Consider the following 19,230-nt stretch of genomic DNA (forward strand, 5'->3'; position numbering starts at 1 on the left):
GTCTCCTTCCTCCACCAGCTCCTCCTCACTGGATCTTATTATGTCTGGGCCCCTTGTGCCCTTCTCACCCATTAATATCCAAAAATAAAGAATAGAGACAAATTGTGGGGAGGAAACAAATATTTTTTCACATAGACCTTCCGACTCCCATGGAGAGAGGGTTGGAATGTAACTTCCCCTTTCTCCAGCCCACCTCAGTGCCCATTTTTAAGTCCAGGAAGACTTAGTTAGCCAAAGGCTACCAAATGAAGCATGACTGTTAGAAAAATGTTGTGTTTTCCATGACACTAAGCAGGAATGGGCTTCTAGTGTGAGATCATTTGGCTTTGTGCAAAAGTCCCTGTCACTGCCACCAGAGACAGACTTATTTTGACCTAATTTTCAGTTCTGTTATGATTTTGTAGGCTAAAATTAAATTTGGTTTAAGAACACTGACCAGGGTTTATATCACTAGCGGGAGGGAAGGAATCAACAGTTTATCATCTTGTGTTGGTGTGTGACCAACTGGAGCGTCTCCTTAAAATCTTGTTTGCAGGAAACGGACTCATTTACAGCTCCCCACTCAGTAGCATGTTTGTTCATAGTGCAGAAGGGAGGTAAAATGAGTCACAAAAGGTCATCTCTGGATCGAGTAAATTTCCTCCCAGACTGCAGATTGCTGACACCTCATTGTGTTTTCCATGTGTGACACAAAGCTTCAATCCATGTACAGTGTAACCTCTTAGATAAAATCCGATCCCCAGACCTGCAAGACCCATTATTGCCTAAGAAAAGCCAAAATTACTGAATGTTTTCCTTTCTTCTGACATAAAATGCATGTCATCAACCACGTAAAGGAAAAAGAACAATGTGCAAAGTATTCTCTGGGGTTTCTCACCAATTCTAAGATATTCTCACAATCAGTTCTCAGTTTAAAAATGGTTTCATCAGAGGATTTTAATGCTCCTGTGTGAGCATTTCAAGAAATTCAAAGAAATGAAATCTAAACATCTCAGGGACATCTTGTGGAGAGGCTGATTCAAATACTCAGGTATTTTGGTTTTCATATGAAACATATCTTAGATCTACATAAGGGTCTCTATGGACTGTATAAAAAAACTTATAACATGTATATATTAGTCAGGGTCCTGGTAAGAAACAGAATTCACCCCAGAAGTTTCCAGTAAAGACAGTTTAATAAACAACTACTGACAATGGTATGGGCAGGCAAAAGAACAAATAAGAGACATTGAAGAACCCAGAGATCAGCAACAGTGGGAAGCTGTTACCACTGTTAGGTGTAAAGGGCAAGGGGAGGAAATGATGGTACATGTTCCCCATGGAAGTTAGTGGAGACTACAGTCCCTGCCGAAGACCCACCTGAAGAAGACAGAGAGACAGGAGGAAACACCCTGATCACCATCTCTGTCCCACCTCTGATCTCCTGCTGGTGCTTCCTGCTGGCCAAACTGAACTGGAAGGCAGTGGCAAGGGAGACTGGGTGACAGAGTCCCTAGGGGTCAGTTGCCCAGCGCATACAGTAGGGTGGAGAAAGGCAGAGGATTAATCTGCTAGGGCAACTGGAGCATAAAAAGCATAGTGTTCTTCGTAGGCAATGATTTTGCTCTCTCTATATATACATTTATTTATTTACTGCCAGTGTATTTATGATAAATTTGCAGCTATTTATCCAGGCTTGCTCTCTACCCTAATCCCCTTGGAGATCCTGTAGTCTGTACTTATATTCCAAGAGCTTGTCTCTGTGCAGGGCTAACTCTTCTGTATGGGGATTAATACTTATCTCCATGTCAACTAAATAGATTTAAGATTATGAAAACTGTGATGACCATTCTTCACCTTTATGAATCTTTAAATTCAGAATCTCTTGGTCTGGCACAGCTTCATTCTTTCAAGGATATTAGAACATTTTAGTTTTGTTATCTCATTGATCCTTGCCATATCTCTGATGGGCAGGCATCTTGGTAGAGTACCTAGTACAGTGGCGCATGGAAATAGATGCTCAATAAATGCTTGTTGACAAGATGATCATCATCAAATGCCTCTTGTGCAGATAGGAAAGCTTACAATGAGAAGTTAAGCAACTTAGCCAATATCACATGGGGTGCCAGTAGGAACAGAAGCCAAGTCAGAGGGTTTACCCTGAATATGCTTCCTCCAAAAGGAGATTTGGCCAAGCCTGGCAAGAACTTGAACAAGAGTTTATTTTCTTCCTGTACTTTGACCCAATCTTAAGAATAGTTGAGAAATTCAGAGCATAGTTTTTCCAACTGATTTGTTTCCTAGATTGCCAGTGAAACGTGTGCCCCATTATTTATTCTTAATCATTAGACATGAAACATTACTGCCCCAGGAACAAAAAGCCGTTATTCTCTTAGAGGAATTGAACTAAACTATTATGGTTTCTATATATTATTTCTGGGATGGGGAAAAGAAAATATAAAGGGGAGATGAAATCTGAGAACTGCATGTGAAATCAGTTACAGCCAACCCTTATCAATGAAAAACAAGGGTAGGAATGACCTGAGAAACATAAATGTACATGGTTTTAGAAATTCTACAGTTATTATAAACCCATCATCATCCAAACCTTCTACTACATTCCAAAGTTTTAAATCCCAGTTTTTCTTGGATGGCAGTGTTTTCCTGAATATCCCATGAAGGATTCATATAGAGAAGGAGAAACAGAGGGGCCCGGATTCACTTCAAGCAAGATAAACTCTTTGTGAAATAATACTAAATCAGGTAGATCAAATTTTGTACATAAGGCAAATCATTTATCAACATGAAAACACATGGGCACAAGGGAAGCTCTGTAATCTTGGAAGCCTGTGTCACGCCTTCTCCCAGAGAGGGTATCGCCAGCCTGCTTGATTTGTAGGTGGCTCGCTTGTGACATGACCCGGGAGACTAACAAAGGGCTTGGGTCTTCTCAAAATCACATTTATTTATTTTAAAATTTATTTATTTATTTGAGAGAGGGAGAGAGTGTGCAAGGGGGGAGGGGCAGAGAGAGAGTCTTAAGCAGACTCTGGGCTGAGTGCAGAGCCGGTTGTGGGGCTCGATCCCACGACCCTGAGATCATGACCTGAGCCAAAACCAAGAGTTGGATGCTTAACTAACTGAGCCACCCAGGCGCCCTTCTGCCTTGCCATCTCATCCAGGTGTACATTGCCTGGTGAGTACTTTATCTCTCAAGACTGAGCTCCAATGACACTTCTCCTGACTTGACTAGTGACACCACCCTTTTCTGTCATGCTAGCACAATACACATATCTAAATTATTGCATGCACCACATTGTATAGTGCTCACTGTTTATATGTCCATCTCCTCAGTGAACTATGAGGTAACAATCTGCAGCCTATTCAGGATCTTAGTTCCTTATCTAGCATATGCACTGCTCTTAAACCCTGAAAATGGAGGGTTGTGCTTCAGAGACCCTACCTTGGCCGTCCTCCAGCAGTGTCCCTATACCTGAGGTGAGAAGTCAGCAGGACCAGGGATGTGCCTTCCCGGATTCCATGTCTACCCAGATCCTACACTCCCTGTTTCTAGACCATGCTTTGCTTACCTAGAGCCCAAGAATTCCCTGTCCAAAGGTCCAATCCTCCCTTTGGGGCCTGGACAAGCCCTTTCCCAAGATCTGTCCTCTAAGAAGGGACCAAGAACGTATGTGCTCACTCCTAGATCCGAGGACTGGCCAAGGCAGCTATTCGTGAAGCATATGGACAGAACCTGTATAAACAGGCTAGACTGTCCACATGTGTGCATGGGAGGTGTCCAGGGATGAGGTTAGAGCAGGACTAGGAGGAGCAGGCAGTTAGGCAGAGAGCTGGGGCCTGAAGCCTCAAGGAACCTGAGGGTTCTAAATTTGAACCTGGCCTTCCAGGTAGTTAGGAAGGTATATTTATCATGGTGAGAGGATGGATCATATCTTGTCATTTGCAACCTTGAAATATTTAGGCCTATGTCACGTGAGCTTCCATGTGTACTCTAGCCTGGATCTCTATACATGTTAGGGCGCTGGTGTCCTGTCTAATAGAGTGCACAACACATGGGAGATGCTTCATGCATGACTGAGGACCGGCTCACAGCAAAAAGATGTGGAATAATTGAGACTCAAGGGAAATAATTCTGTAGTGTTTGAGTAAGAGAAAATAATAGAAGATATTAATTATAAGTGAATTAACAAATTAGTTAATATACTTCCTAAAAATGTTTATATTCCAAGGGTCAAACTTAAACATTCTTGCTAGGACAATGTTATTTACCAAATTAATGATCAATTTTTAAAAGCCTCACTTGAATTCTCCAGCATTCTTTGTATTTCCAAAACACAACACCAATCTACAAAGCACTCATAGATGGGTTAAGAATGAAGTCAAATAAAACATGAGTCAGATAGCAAACTCTGTTGTGGGGGTTAGTTATACTCCAGCCAGAGAGGAAGAATTAACCAAACTAGCAACAGTGTTTCTTGGAGGCAGCATTTCAGGCCTCTGTCACTTCAAATGACCCCTTTATCCTTCACTCGCAGATAAAATCATTCTTGGAAGGAAAAGGAACATTCATCTTCCAGGTGGAACCCTGAGAACTTGTGTCCTCTTTGCCACAGATACGGTAATTTCAATGAATGTAGGCATTTTAACTTTTTCTCAGGTATAAGAATCAATGGCTCACCATGTTGAGTAACCAAGACTTCTTATCTCTTTTCTAAAAGATAATACTTTTATTGTCACATAAGTGTATGTTACTAACAAATGTAAGGAAATTTCAGGCTAAAATATGTATATACATATGGTTGTATGTGTATGTATGTATATACGTGTGGAAATTGACAGGGGCAAGGAGAGAGAGAAAGAGAGAATCTACTTAACTTGGAAAGTCAACTGAGAAACATCTACTGAGGGACTTCTCCATACTCAGCATTTGTCACATTATGCTAAGCAAAAGGGATAAAAGGTCAAGGCCTTAAAACAATAACGAGATACTACTGTACACCTATTAGAATGGACAAAATTTGGAACACTGACACCAAATATTGGACAGGATGTGGAGCAAGAACTCTCATTCACTGCTGCTGGGAATGCAAAGCCACTTTGGAAGATAGTTTGGTAGTTTGTTAAAAAACTAACATACTCTTATCATATGATCCATTGATTGTGCTCCTTGGTATTCATCCAAAGGAGTTGAAAACATGTCCATACAAAAGCCTGCATGTGAATGTTTATATCAGCTTTATTCATAATTCAAAACTTGGAAGCAACCAAGATATCTTTCAGTAGGTGAATGGATAAACTGTGGTATATCTAGACAATGGAATATTACTCAGTGCTAAAAAGAAATGACATATCAAGCCATGAAAAGAAATGGAGGAAACTTAATGCGTATTACTAAATGAAAGAAGCCAATCTGAAAAGGCTACCTATTCTATGATCCCAACTATATGATATTCTGGAAAAGGTAAAACTACGGAGATAGTAAAAATATTAATGGTTGTTGTGGTTGGGGGAAGGAGAGGAAGAATGGATAGGCAGAGCACAAAAGATTTCTTAAGGTGGTGAAAATATAATATCATTATGTCATTATATATTTGTTTGAACCCATGGGATGTACAACCCCAAGAATGAACTGAAATGTAAAGTAAGGACTTTGGGTGAATATGATGTGTCGACATAGGTTCATCAATTGCACCACTCTGGTGAAGGACATTGATAATGGAGGAGGCTGTGCATGTATGGGGATAGGGGTGTCTGAGAAATCTCTGTAATTTTGAAATTTTGTGGTGAGCCTGAAACTACTCTAAAAAAAATCTTCCTCCCCGCCCCGCCCCGCCACAGAAAGATAGAGAGCACAAGTAGGCAGAGCTGCAGGCAGAGGGAGAGGGAGAAGCAGGCTCTCCGCTGAGCAGGGAGCACGATGAGGGACTCGATCCCGGGACCCTGGGATCATGACCTGAGCTGAAGGCAGCTGCTTAACCGACTGAGTCACCCAGGCGCCCCTAAATATTTAAGTCTTAAGAAGAAGGAGAGGCGCATCTGAGAAGGAGGAAAAGGAGGAGAAGAAGAAAGACAAGGTCCTGTCCCCAGGAAAGTTGACGATATATTTTTTTTAAGATTTTATTTTTTTATTTATTTGAGAGAGAGAGTAAGAAAGAGAGAGCACAAGAGGGGGTAGGGTCAGAGGGAGGAACAGACTCCCTGCCAGGGAGCCCGATGCGGGACTCGATCCCGGGCCTCCGGGATCATGACCTGAGCCGAAGGCAGTCGCTTAACCGACTGAGCCACCCAGGCGCCCAAGTTGACAATATTTGATGGGAGTTTGGTCTGGAGTGATGGGAGAAGCACTGTGGGCATATGTGGGTAAGGGTGAGGGCACAGATTTGCCTATTACCTCCCATGAACAGACACTGTGATTAGGTGTGTTATATTAGGGCATCTCATTTAATTCTCATCAAACCAGTGCATGTAAATACTATCCCCATTTTCCAGATGAGGAAACCAATGTTTAGAAGATGAGCCCAATGAAAGAGCGATACAACCGAGCAGTTGCCGAAAAAACTATTTAAAAGGAACCCATGGGAATGTAAACGGGTACCATCACTATGGAAAACAGTACAAAAATTCCACAAAAAATTAAAGAGAACTACCATATGATCCAGCAATCCCACTTCTGGGTATATATCTGAAGGAAATGAAAACAGGTTATTGAAGAGATATCTGCATTCCAGTGTTTATTACAGGCAAGGTATGGAAACAACCTAAATGTGCATCAGTGGATGAATGGAAAAAGAAGATGTGGTTCATACATACAATGGAAAATTATTCAGCTATGAGAAAGAATAAAATCCTGCCATCTGTGATAACACGGATAGATCTCAATGCTAAGTGAAATAAGCCAGATGGAGAGAAAGACAAATACTAAATGGTGTCTTTTAAAGCTTGGAAAATCTTAAAAATCTTAAATAAAAAAAGTCAAACTTTTAGAGATCATCCAGTAGTGGCGGCCAGCAAGGAGACAAGGGCTCCGTGGCGCGACGCCAGGCCTTGCTTTGATGTGCAGAAAAGGCTGGGCCTTCACTTAGATCATTGGATGACAATCCAAAGTGCTGAGCAGCTTCACAAGATTCCAGGTCGATGCCATGCTTTTGAAAAAGAATGGATAGAATGTGCGCATGGAATCGGTGGTACCCGTGCAGAGAAAGAGTGCAAGATGGAATTTGATGATTTCGTAGAATGTCTGCTTCAGCAGAAAACGATGAAACATCTGAGTGACGTCAGGAGGCAGCGAGATAAACTAATAAAGGAAGGGAAGTACGCACCTCCACTTCACCACTTGGGCAAGGAGGATCGTAGGCCCTGAGCAGAGCTGCTGCTGATGGCTGGAGGCTGATTTTGTTCTCTCTTCTCCCCTGGAAAGTTCATTTACTGAAAACCTCTTTGCGAAAGTGTCTAAAAATAAAGGATTGCTCTATCCTGGAAAAAAAAAAAAAAGTCAAACTTTTAGAAGGAGTAGAAAAGTGGTTGCCAGGGGTTAGGGAGTAGAGAAAACAGGGAGAGGTTAATAAAAGGGTACACACTTCCAGTGATAAGGTCTGGGGACCTAATGTACAGCATGGTGACTACAGTTGTTAACACTGTATTGTATCATTGAAATTTGCTAAGAGAGTGTTCTCAGCAAAAATAAAATAAAGCAAATATGTGAGGTAATGGCTATGTTAACTAACTCGACTGTGAGATCCTTTTACAATGTATACGTATATCAAATTATCATAATGTACACTTTAAATATCTTACTATTGTATTTGTCAATTATACCGCAGTAAAGCTGAAAAAAATAAACATGAACAGCTGAGTCGGATTGCTCATACAATTCAATTATGTTGTCAAAGATGCAAGCAGTTCCCTCTCAATTCATGGCAGGGTCTGCAAATGGAAAAAAATGATGGGTTTCACATGGGTGATCATGGCTTCAGGAACAATGATTATAAGCATTATGCTCACTTAGTGCTAGTAATGCTCAAAATTAAGAAAAAAATTTAAAAAGAGAATCAAGTTAATTCTTATCTGTATCACAGAATCTCTTCCTTCTTAGTTGTTTCACATTAATTTTGGGTTGTTTTTTTTTTTTAAATGTTTCAATGTGCTTGAGAAGGATGTATATTCTCTAATTGCTGGGTGTAGGATCTGTATATGTGCCCATTAGATCATGCATATTAGTTATGTTACTCAAATGCTCTACATTTTAGTGTATTTTTGACCTTCAAATAACTAAGACATATTGAAATCTAGTAAGTTATTGTATTTTTAAATTTCTACCTATAGTGCTATAAATATTACTTCATATACTTTGAGGCTATTTTAGAATTACTAAATCTTCTAAAAGAGTTGAAAAAACACAATGAAAGGAATTTAAATATTTTGAAATTGATTGGGAATATGGCATCAGCTCAGAATGGTTTTATCCCATGGTTTCTTATAAAACTGGTGAAATATAAATTGGCCCCACTTCTGCTTAGCATGTGTATTAATCCCTCATTTGAATTTAATCAAAGAGCAAGACAAAATTTACATACGTATTTTAACAATGTCCTTACTGCCTTACTCCTCATCAGATAGAGTCTGCTGCTTAGCCCTGGTTCTTTGGTTTGTTGAGTTCAAGGAAGTCTTTATTCCCAGTGAAATGATCTTTGACATACTTGAAGATTTCTATTATTCTGTAGAGGGAGGGGGCAAGTTTAGAGGGAGAGCAGCTGAGACGAAGTTAAGTTACTCTGCCAAGAAAGGGAGAGAGATTTCAGGAGGCATAAGACCTGTGAACAGGATGTCAGAGCTGGGGAGGAGGGACACTGAAAGAGAAAGGGAGGGAGAGGAGAGACTTGGGAGGGGGGTGTATCCAAACGGGCTTTCTCAAGTAACTACCATGTGGAGCTTCTCCTTATGCTGCTCTAGGTCTTTAATGACGTGTCTATGGGCCATTAACACTTTTGACTTAAAGGAGCTGGAGCTATAGGACAAGGGGGAATGGACATATTGTTTAAAGCAAAGATACGATGAATTTTTGTTATTAGAAAATCAGTTTAGCTATACCCTCGCTAAATGGAGATAAACATTCAGACATTATCAATTTGAGGAACAGCTGGTCATCATCCTGCCTGGGCCACTGACTGAAAGGTCTTATCTCTGCTGAAATAATCAAGTCAGGCAGCCGGTGGTTGGCAGGGTGGGGATTTACACCCAGCCCACAATTTCTTTGACTGTACACCGCCTCCTGTGTGGTGGGAACAAATCTGAGCCTGGAGAGGGGAAACTTAGTTGTAAGCCTTAACTCTGCTACTTAATAAGGCTGAAATTAGTATAACTGGGTCTAAATTAGCCTCTCTGGGTCTGCTTTCCCCATCTGTGCAAGGTGAATAATCAAACCTTTTCAGTCTACCTCATAGGTCAGTTTTAAGGATCAAATAAGAAAACAAATGAGAAAACATTGTGTTGACCATACAGAGTCTTAAGTGATTGGGCCAGCTAACCTCACAAAAATACCTGAATAATCATGAGCATACTTGGCCTGAATGAAAGGTCCTGGGTTCAGCATAAACTGATATTGCCAAGGAGTATTAGTCACTTGGTAAATGCCAAAATGACTGGAATGCAAAACAACAAAAAACAACCCCCCCAACAAATGAATCCAAGACGTTAGGCCTCCTGTTTTTAGAGTCAGCATCAAAGTTGAAGCACGTGACTTCTTAAATAGTTTAATATTTTCTTGTGAACTCAATTTGGTTCCTGGGAATAGAGTGGGAAGGAAAAAAAAAAAACAACAACTAGAATTCAAGAGAGTGTTTAGCTGGAAGTTCATTGGGCGGTCCCCTTCCTCCCAGTGATGCGGAGAATTCTGGAAGCCAGTTTGAACATTTTCAATGGCAAGCGCCGCAGAGAAAGCCTCCTGGGTTTATTGCATGTTTAATGTGAGAAGGATCTGGGTTTGGTGTCCTGAGCGGGTGGCAGAGGTTCTCAGTACCCCTTCTATCCTGGTACTTACAGACCCAGTGTAATCGCTCTTGACCTCAGTTGCCTCGGCCTCGCCTTTTCCTTTCTGTTTTATAAGATTTTCCAGGTATACAGAATATAAACACTTAAAAGAATAAGATCTAGTTTTTATTCCTCAGAGGAGAGTGGTGAATGCCAGCATGAGTTTATTTTGGGGTTGTTACCATTCATATCACTTTTTTTTTTTTTTCCTCAGACAAGGGGGTCTATTGAGTCAAACTAATAACTAGGTTAGCATTTCCCTTCCTTGATCTGCCAATAAAATAAAAGAGGTGTGGGGAAAAAATTCACACAACATTGTAGGTTTTTAAAGATAGGATCTTAGAGATTCTTATCCTTATAACTCAGGAGAGTTAGTGCCAGGAATATCTTCATTTATATTGCCCTTAGGCATACATTCCTATAATAGACAATTTCAGATTTTGGAAAAATTGTGCTTGTCCCAAAACATATGAAAGATAAATGAATCAGCCTGTGGTCTCACTCCTGGGGATTGGGTTTGTCATAAGAAAGGATTTGTATTGCACCATCTTTAGCTTCAGTTACAGTTTACATCAGAAACATCAACATCCATGCCTAGCATATTTTGTGACATTTTCACTAACCTCCCAATTGAGACGAGGCTGAGTTGTCAACTGTCCATTTGGATGGCTTTTAAGGACTAGAAGATAATTTTTATCAACCTACTTCCAAAACACTGTAATGAGGACATGAAAGCCAAGCCCACCCAAGCCTTGGAGAACAGGACCTCTTGTGTCTCCCACAGGGCTGATATAGAGCTGAAAATTATAAGATGTCAATAAACACCAAATTGAATTGAATCAAGATTGCCAAAGGAGATTAGGTATAAGAGAGAAGTCAAAGCAACAAATGAGAAGCAGCTTGTCACAGAAATAAAGACAGAAACGAAACTATTCTTTAAATGGGAGATACAGAGTATGCCAATCAAAAGTCTATCCTGAGCCCATTTGGACAAGTTCTTTTCTTGCTGATCTCATTACCTCTCTCCCTACCTATTGGTGCTGGTGACTTTGATGGACTACCCAACTCCAACCCATCCTTTAAGACCTGCCTGAAAATCACCTCCCCTGAGAAGGTTTTCTTGATCTCCCCAGACAACTCACAAAGGGAATTGCTTCCTTCCCTGTGGAGTTCGAACCCACCCAGCGCTTTGTCCTTAACTTTGTTCCACCACTTATCTCCTTATACGTTTATGGTCTGTTTACATTATCTGTCTCTTCCCTCCCCCTTCCCTCCAAAACCAGACTGTAACCTTCTTGAAGATGTTACATTGTTTTTCCTGTTATCTCTATCATCTCTGTATCCAGTCCTGAACTGGGTCCCTGGCCACAGGAAATGCTCAGTAAATGTTTAGTGAACAATGACCAGGGTAGCTTCCATTTGTGGTTTTCATTAGAGGCATCAAAATGCAAAGGGAGCTTCTTGAAGGCCTGCTTGAACCCCAGGAAATTTACAGCTATTTCTCAACAGGCAAGAAGGAAAGCAAGTTCCACACAGAAGCCGTGCCCTACATAAATAGCATTCCTACATAAATGTGTAAGCCACAGCCTCGTACCCTTCATGGTTTATATCCTTCTAGAACAAATGCAATCAACAGACATTTGTGATAGGCAAGTTCTTTCAAAAGATCCACTGTCCCTGCTTCACAACAGGAGCCCACGTGGAATTACTTTCTATGCCGCTTTCTCAAGGGCCTGATCTAATCTGGTTTCAAAATAACCACTACAGAGAGGGTCCCATTAATTCCCTAAAATGGCTATCTCCTGGATTAGTAGACTTCTAGGGATCTCTTGTACAAATAAACAGTTTGTGACACGGCACCAAGGCTGGCCTGCTTTGGTATTTCTGTGTGCAGCTTAACTGAAACATAGCTGGACTCGGAACATGTTTATACAAACTAACTAATCCTTCTAGATCATCATGACCTGCAATTACCCTGTTCTACTCCCAGCATGTACTCAACTTGTGCCAAATGAGGCAGTAGTTTCATAATGAAAGAAAGAGTTTCCATTAAAGAGACAGGTCGGACCCCTGCACTGCTTTCCTGTTCACTCTAGTGTCTCATGTCTCTGCATATCCAGCACTCCTAAGGAAACAACATTAAGGGCACCAACCTCCACAGGGCTGCTGTACAGAACGTGAAAGGAAGCTTCTCTGTGTTACCAGTTGGATCAGAGATCAAAACCCTGAATTCGAGGCCTGCCTCACCGTCTGGTAGCAGCCATTTTGTTCAAAGAGGACCGTATGGCCTAAGGAGTTTCACTCCACTCATGATAACTCTACTTACTAAATAGTTCACTTACATACATACTAATTCCTACAGGCTGGCAGAGTCAGACTTTGAGCTCACAGAATATCTTAAAATATTTTACATTTGGTATATGATGAAACCTCAACTATAGTTTTCCTCAAGTATCTCCTATAATTAGCCTGAAGATTCTAGGGGGATATTAATCCATGTGTTTCTAATTCATTTACACCCATACCATTAAAATCCTGGATTATAAGAGCTAGCTGATGTTTAAGAAACCAGTTAAACTTTTAAATAATCTTTGTAAAGTCTTTCTTCTTAACAACAGGAAGATGTGTTTGCCAAAAGAAAATGAACTGAAACACTAGAAAATCTGGGTTTGATTCAAAACTAACCCAGGAGGTTTAAAAGGGCTGTAAACTTGGTGAGTGAAATGAGTTTAGTTTCCATATACTACATATCCATATGCCGTGTTGATACTTGGTGTGCACATACTTAGCTCACACGTGCTGATGTGTAGTGTTAACATTTGGAAAGTCAGAGCCAGTTGGCAGGTTAGGTTGGAACAGGGTGCTAATGAGGTCAACATTCCAGGCCCAGTCTTCCCGAGGATGGGGTGCCACTTCTCTTAAGCCAACCACTTGCCACTAATGAGCTCAGTGGCCTTGGGCTACTCTGATTCAATCTAATTTAACGAGTTTATTGAGGCCTACAAAGCGCTGACCCTGTACCTGGCACTGGGATACTCCCAGGGCTACCATGTAGTCCCTACGCTAAAGGAGCTCACAGGCCACCAGGTGAAACAAGGAAGTCAATGTACTGGGGCAGCAGCGTGATACCGGAAATAAGTAGGACGTAAAATCCTTGGAGGTCAAGGAAGCCTTCATGGAAAAGGCTTTCCCTTACCTTTAAAGCTCAGCACAAGCATTATACTTTTCTGTGCAGATTTCCTGAGGCAAATGTAGGTGCTCTTTTTTTCTACAGTCCCAATGTCCTTGGAATAGACCTCTGGTAGGGACATTCAGAAATACTTGTTGAACAGATGGCAGAGATTACACAGGATTATCGACAGAATTTGAAAAAAAGAAGAGCATATCAGATAAAGGAATGGAGGCAGGAGGAGATTGGTAGGAAGAGTTGATGGATGGAAGAATAACAGGGAATGAGGTAGAAAAATAGGATGCTGCTCTTAAAAAGTTTGCATGCCCTACGGAGAAGCTTTGATTTCATTTTGTAGCCTTTGGGGGACTTTTTAAGGGTTTTAAGAAGAATTGGACTTATGTTTTAGCAAGACCAATTTGTTAGGCTGCTTGGATGGAAAAGAAATGAGCCCAGAGGCACTGGGACCAATTGGGAAACTATTGCCACTCTCTAGGCAGGAGCCAAGGATGGTCTGAACTTAAGCTGTAGTGGGGAGGATGATGAGGAGACGGTGGATCCCAGAGATGGCTAGAAGGCAAAATCAGTAAGACCTGAAGAATGACTGGGTGTGGGGTCAGCAAAGGAAGCAGTCCTGCCTGATCCTAGCCTTCTCCTTGGGGAAATTAGACGGATAGTGGTGTCACCAGTTAGCATGAGCAATGTGGGAAGATGTCTGGGACTGAGTAGGGGAAAATGTAAGAAGTTCAATTTCAAAAGTACTGAATTTCAGTTGTTTATAGATATTGGTAGGGAAAATGTCCATTGTCCAATAAAAAATAAGCTATTTCTTCAGGAGCCTGGGGAATGGAGATATAGATATAAGATGAGCTAAAGATGGAGATGGAGACAAGTATCCAGGTAGAGCAGGTAGAGTGAGAAAGTAGGAATGAAACAGAAAAACACTCAGGGATCCTAATATTTGAGAGATGGACAGAGAAGTTTATTTAATTCAACAAGAATTCCGAGGAAGAATGTTCCAAGAGATAGAAGGTGAACCAAGAGTGGGTGGTGTCACGGAAGACAAAAGAGGAGGGAGGGAGTGGCTGGTCCTGTCAAATGCCCCAGAAAGATCAAGAAAGGAAGAAGCTGAGAAGAGTCCATGGACTTTGGCATCAGGAGATAATTAACCACTTTACTGAGAATGGGTGTCACAAGCAAAGACCTGTTTTCAGGCGAATGTGTAAATAGATGTGAGGTGTGAATGGCGCCTACTGATGAAAAGCTTGAGAACAACAGAAAGGAGAGCACTGAGGTAAAAGCTAGGGGCAATGCTGGGAGGGCTCCCCTTCATGTGATATGGGCCAGATTTAGAAATGTGAAAGGCTGAAGGTAAGAATGAAGGTAAGGTACAATGTCCCCAAGGAGGAGGGAACGTGAACGAGGGAGGACTGGCCTAACCAGGGGGCCTAACACCTCAGCCACCATGAAAAATTCTTACTCAGCTTTTGGAGTATTTATGATGTTTTCATGGTGAAACCTTTTATTCCATTGTTTATCTAAAAATGTTCCCATATCCCCACTTAAAAGCATCCTTAACCTTTGTTTTTAGATATGAGACAAACTCTTTATGGAATGACATTGGATTGGGAGGCATGGTTGTGGCATAGCAAGATGAGTTTGGTGAGGGGGAGATATAGGTTGGAGTCTCAGCTCTGCGACTGACATCTTACCTGGCCTCTTTGGACCTTGTTGCTTTACCAGCCTACTCAACAGTGCTCCTGCAAGGTCAGATGAAACCAGCTCAGGGAAAGCTCTTGGTAAACAAGTACAAGACAATGGTAGCAGTTGTCTTCAGTTTCCTGACACACTACGTCTGTCTTCCCCTGTGTGATTTCCAGGGCCCTCTTGTTTTAAATGAGGTAATACATGCATGTAAAGCCCGTACAAGTTCCTGGGCATAGCTAAGTACACAACAAAAGTTAACGATTATAAAGCTCCTCCTCCACCTCCCTCTACTCCTTTGCCCTAGTGTGCCTCAACAAGCCATCCAGAGTTGGTGAGGCTTCCTGTAGTGTCCACTTTACAACCTTCCAGGAGCTTCTCTCCCTGCCCAAGATGAAGGCTCATAGGTATTGTATTACATTTCCTTAGACCCATCCCTTCTAAGAAGTATTACAATTATACCTGTTTAGCTAATTCTCACTACAGCGGTAATGACTGATATTACTACTTTAAATGATTACTTCTAACAGTATTTATAGTTTAGTATGGTATAACTTTTTAGCCAAGGAATGAAACCTTAGTAATGGTGTAATATCAGGTAATATATTAGGCAGTTCATCACACTGCAAGTTAAATGGAGTTCAGTCTTGGTATATTTTAGATAACAAACATTTTCTAAAGTAAATGAGAAAAGGAGGCTGAATGTTACTTAAGAGTATCCCATGTTAGAATTTGTATTATTCATATTCACATTTATAGTTTGTTTATACCACAGCCCTTTCTGAAAAAGACTTGAGTCACCTTACAGTAAAGTATGTATGTCTAAAAAGTTTAATGAAATAAAAATATAAAATCAAAACTATACAGAGGGAAAACATAGAATGTTTTAAATACAGTAACTTTGCGTATGTGTATTTATTTATATACGTAAGTGCTACAAATTTGACTTTGGGCTTCTTGATTGCCTGGACATTAAAAGAAACAAAAACCAAAACTAAGATAATTCAATTCTGTAGTGGGAATTATAGCTGCTCACTCATGTCTACTCCTTTCTTAAAATGATATTTCACATTTTTCTTACAGCTAACCCAGCTATAAGAGTAACTTCTAGCCAATGGGCTATAAGTGGAATTGATATGTGTAATTCACAACTTTAGTGTGATGGACATAAAGATGGGATACAGATGAAATGGCAGGAGTTGGGGCAGCAATTTAGAACTCAGAAAGGCTGTGTGTTCAGGATGGCAGAATCTCTGTACCTGGACTGCTGACGTTTAGGCTATTACTTCGCTGAAGCTACTGCAGTTTTGGATCTTTTTGTTTCATTAGCTTCAATTATATTTTACCAGTACAAAAGTAGATATCTAGAAGTCGAATCCTGTAGTAAAAATAGAAACCCTGAAATAGATGACAGTGCCTTAATGGTCAGGGAACAGGCATTGAGGACAAAGATACTGAAATCTGTAAAGCTGTTGACCATTGTTGTGTCACGGTAAACATTTGTTAAAACTACCATCAGTGATAGATTTGGCAACCTTAGCAAAGTCTTACAACAGACCTTAACTCAGGTGAGGGCTCATCAGCTTGTAAGCAGATCTCTGCTCAAGGCAGTTCTCTCTTACGTGCAGCCGGCAATCTAAATGGAATGAAAGTCTGGTAATTCAAAGGGTTGCACACACAGCTGCTTTTGTACCACCAAATACATTCAAGCCTTCCTCAGAGTCTAATACAGAATGTTTCCTACTAGACAATGGGGCCACTCTCAAGGTAAAGATTGAGGCTGTTGCCTTGTCATTCAAGCCTGTTGCTTCAGATGGCCTCTGGGGAGGCTCCCTCAATATGGGAGGGAGAGGTATGTTAAACATGGAGACCAGGAAATGAAAGAACAGAATCTTCTGGCTTAAGAGGTATGGATAGATGAGATCTTTGGCAGTGGTTACTGGCATCTGGAACTGACAGGAAATAAGTAGACCATAAGTCTATCAGGTTTTAAGGGAACTGTATTGCCAAAGAAACTACAAGACTGGCCTGCAAAAGCTATCTGAACCTTAAAGTAATCCTCAGTCTCCTAAACTTTCACCAGCAGACAATGAGCTATGCTCACTTCATATGTGGCCATGAAAGATAAAGACAAGAACATGTCTCAGTGAGCCAGGGAGGGCAATCCACAGGGGAGTTGCTTCCAGCACTGGGGCTTCCAGCACAAGGCGCCCTTGCACTGCCAGGGCATGAAGCCTGCAATTCCTGTCCAGGGGTGTTCGACAGTTGCTATGGACTAGTGGCTGCTGCATGTTTATCATTTTTCACTTTTCTAAATGGGAGTTGTTATTGTGGTTATCCACAATAAAATGGTCATAAAGCTCTGTTTACTGTGGTATTGGGATGGAAGGCGGGCCTGAAGGTAACTCGTCTCTTAATTTGTAGGTCACCAGATCACAGGAGTTGGAGCTAGACTTGATGGGGGGCATGGGAGAGACTGTGGGCTGTGCAGATTCTGGACTGTAATCTGACGGAGAATGTTGCCTGTGCGAGAAGAATAACATGGCTATCTGGATGGCTGGAGGGGCAAATGCTGGCAGACTCTGTTTGTCTACCAATAGCAATGTCTCCTTTCTCTCTTCTCATTCTCCCTCACAGCCAGGCATGGCCATGAGACTAATTTCTGTCTCGTGGGAGGTGAACACAAGTGGGCCAGTTCTGGGTTCTCTTGTCCTTTGTCCCTTGGAGCAATCACTTTAAACCCAAAGATGGAAGCTGTGTGTTGATGATGGCAGAGCCTCTTACCAGCTCTGGACCTCCAGCCAAAAGCAAAACTTTGGAGGGCAGCTCAGTGAAAGCAGTTCTTAAGAGCTTCCACTAGAGTGCTTCAGACATGGAGTCCCCCAGGAGAGGGGTGCAGAACAGACTTGATCCAATGATAGATCTTACCACCATTTGGTGGCAGAATAATGAGTATTTCTCAACCTAAGTCATCTAAAACCACTTCAGGAAACTCTAGCAATGGCAACTAGGCTCTAGAGGGCATGTATTTATGTTACTTAGATGGTCTGTAGGGTAGGTGGGGGGTTGACATTCGATCAGGAAACTGGAGAAACATGGCCAGTGTTCTCTAGTGTATGAAATTTTACTCTGTCCTCACTTGAGACTAAAGAGCTTCTGGCACATCAGAAGTCAGGAGTTGGGTCAGGATGGGCTCAAGCACAGGCACCAAAGCTGTGTTCTGTTGCAGACTTCTCTCCACGCAGAAGCATCACACCACTCTGTGGGCCCACAAGCAACATTAGAAGGAGGCCCTATGCTTCTTCCATACTTTCAGAATAAATCTCAGTACCCAGAGCTGTGACACAAAAAGGCAAACAGCTCACTTTTGAAGTACTGGTCTTTGGTGCTTGGCTACCCAAAGAAACCTTCAAAAGCCAATCCTCTCACTGTCATGTGAAAGCAATTTTCCACCCTAGAATTCAGAGTATATTTTATAGTAAAATAATGTAAAACTTTTTATCCACCTTCTTGATTATCTTAGAAAAGTATTGGCTTTTAAGCTGAATTATTTCAACATCAATTAAGAAAAATATACTAGAGGCTCTAGGTAGACATCTGTTCAGGGGCACAGATAAGCCTCTAGTTCTGTAGCATAGTGAGACGCAGCTGATTCAGGCCTGGAATATTGTCAGAACAAATGTTACTAGGATGCCCACTTTACCCAGAAAGCATCTGCAATATTCGTGTGGATTTTCAATCAAATTGCTAAACAGTGACCTTCTGGGTATCTAATATGAAGCCATGCTATATGGGGTTATTTGGTTTTACACAATTTAAATATACAGAGTATCTACCTGTGACAGTGATTTTAGGTTTGGTATACTATCAAGACACATTTTTAGTTGCACATTTAATGTCTGACCATTGGCTTCTTTGGGCCACCAGAAGCTTTGAGGAGAGAAACCTGATTCAAGGATTCATCTTAAAACCTTCTGGAGTGGCAGACTATACAAACTGGTTCCCAACCTAAATGATCCAAAACCTCTCCAGTAAATGCCAGCAGTGACGATGAGGGTCTAGAGGGTGTGTACTTTATGTTACTTTAGATGCCTTCAAAGTGGATGAGGGGTTGACATTCAATAGGGATACCAGAGAAATCTCATGATCATAACACCAAGGAGGCTCTTTGCTTCCTATTTGTTGCACAGGATTAAGTGTATCTAAACGCCGTTCTCAAGTTATGTTAACTGAAAAAAGCTAGATACAAAACTAAACACATAGCATTTATGTGCATGTGCATGTGTGTGTTTGTATCTGGAAGGTGAAATTGAGGGTAATTTTAATTTTCT

General features: G+C 41.3%; 1 pseudogene; it reads left to right on the forward strand.

Annotated features, from left to right (window-relative positions):
* Window positions 1-6,922: 6,922 nt before the first annotated feature.
* On the forward strand, window positions 6,923-7,380 carry LOC112816619 (NADH dehydrogenase [ubiquinone] iron-sulfur protein 5 pseudogene; annotated as a pseudogene).
* The last annotated feature ends 11,850 nt before the right edge of the window (window positions 7,381-19,230 follow it).

The sequence above is a fragment of the Callorhinus ursinus genome, unplaced genomic scaffold (genome assembly GCF_003265705.2).
Source record: "Callorhinus ursinus isolate GAN/ISIS: 27379988/994484 unplaced genomic scaffold, GSC_fseal_2.0 scaffold6, whole genome shotgun sequence".
NCBI classification, from domain to species: domain Eukaryota; kingdom Metazoa; phylum Chordata; class Mammalia; order Carnivora; family Otariidae; genus Callorhinus; species Callorhinus ursinus.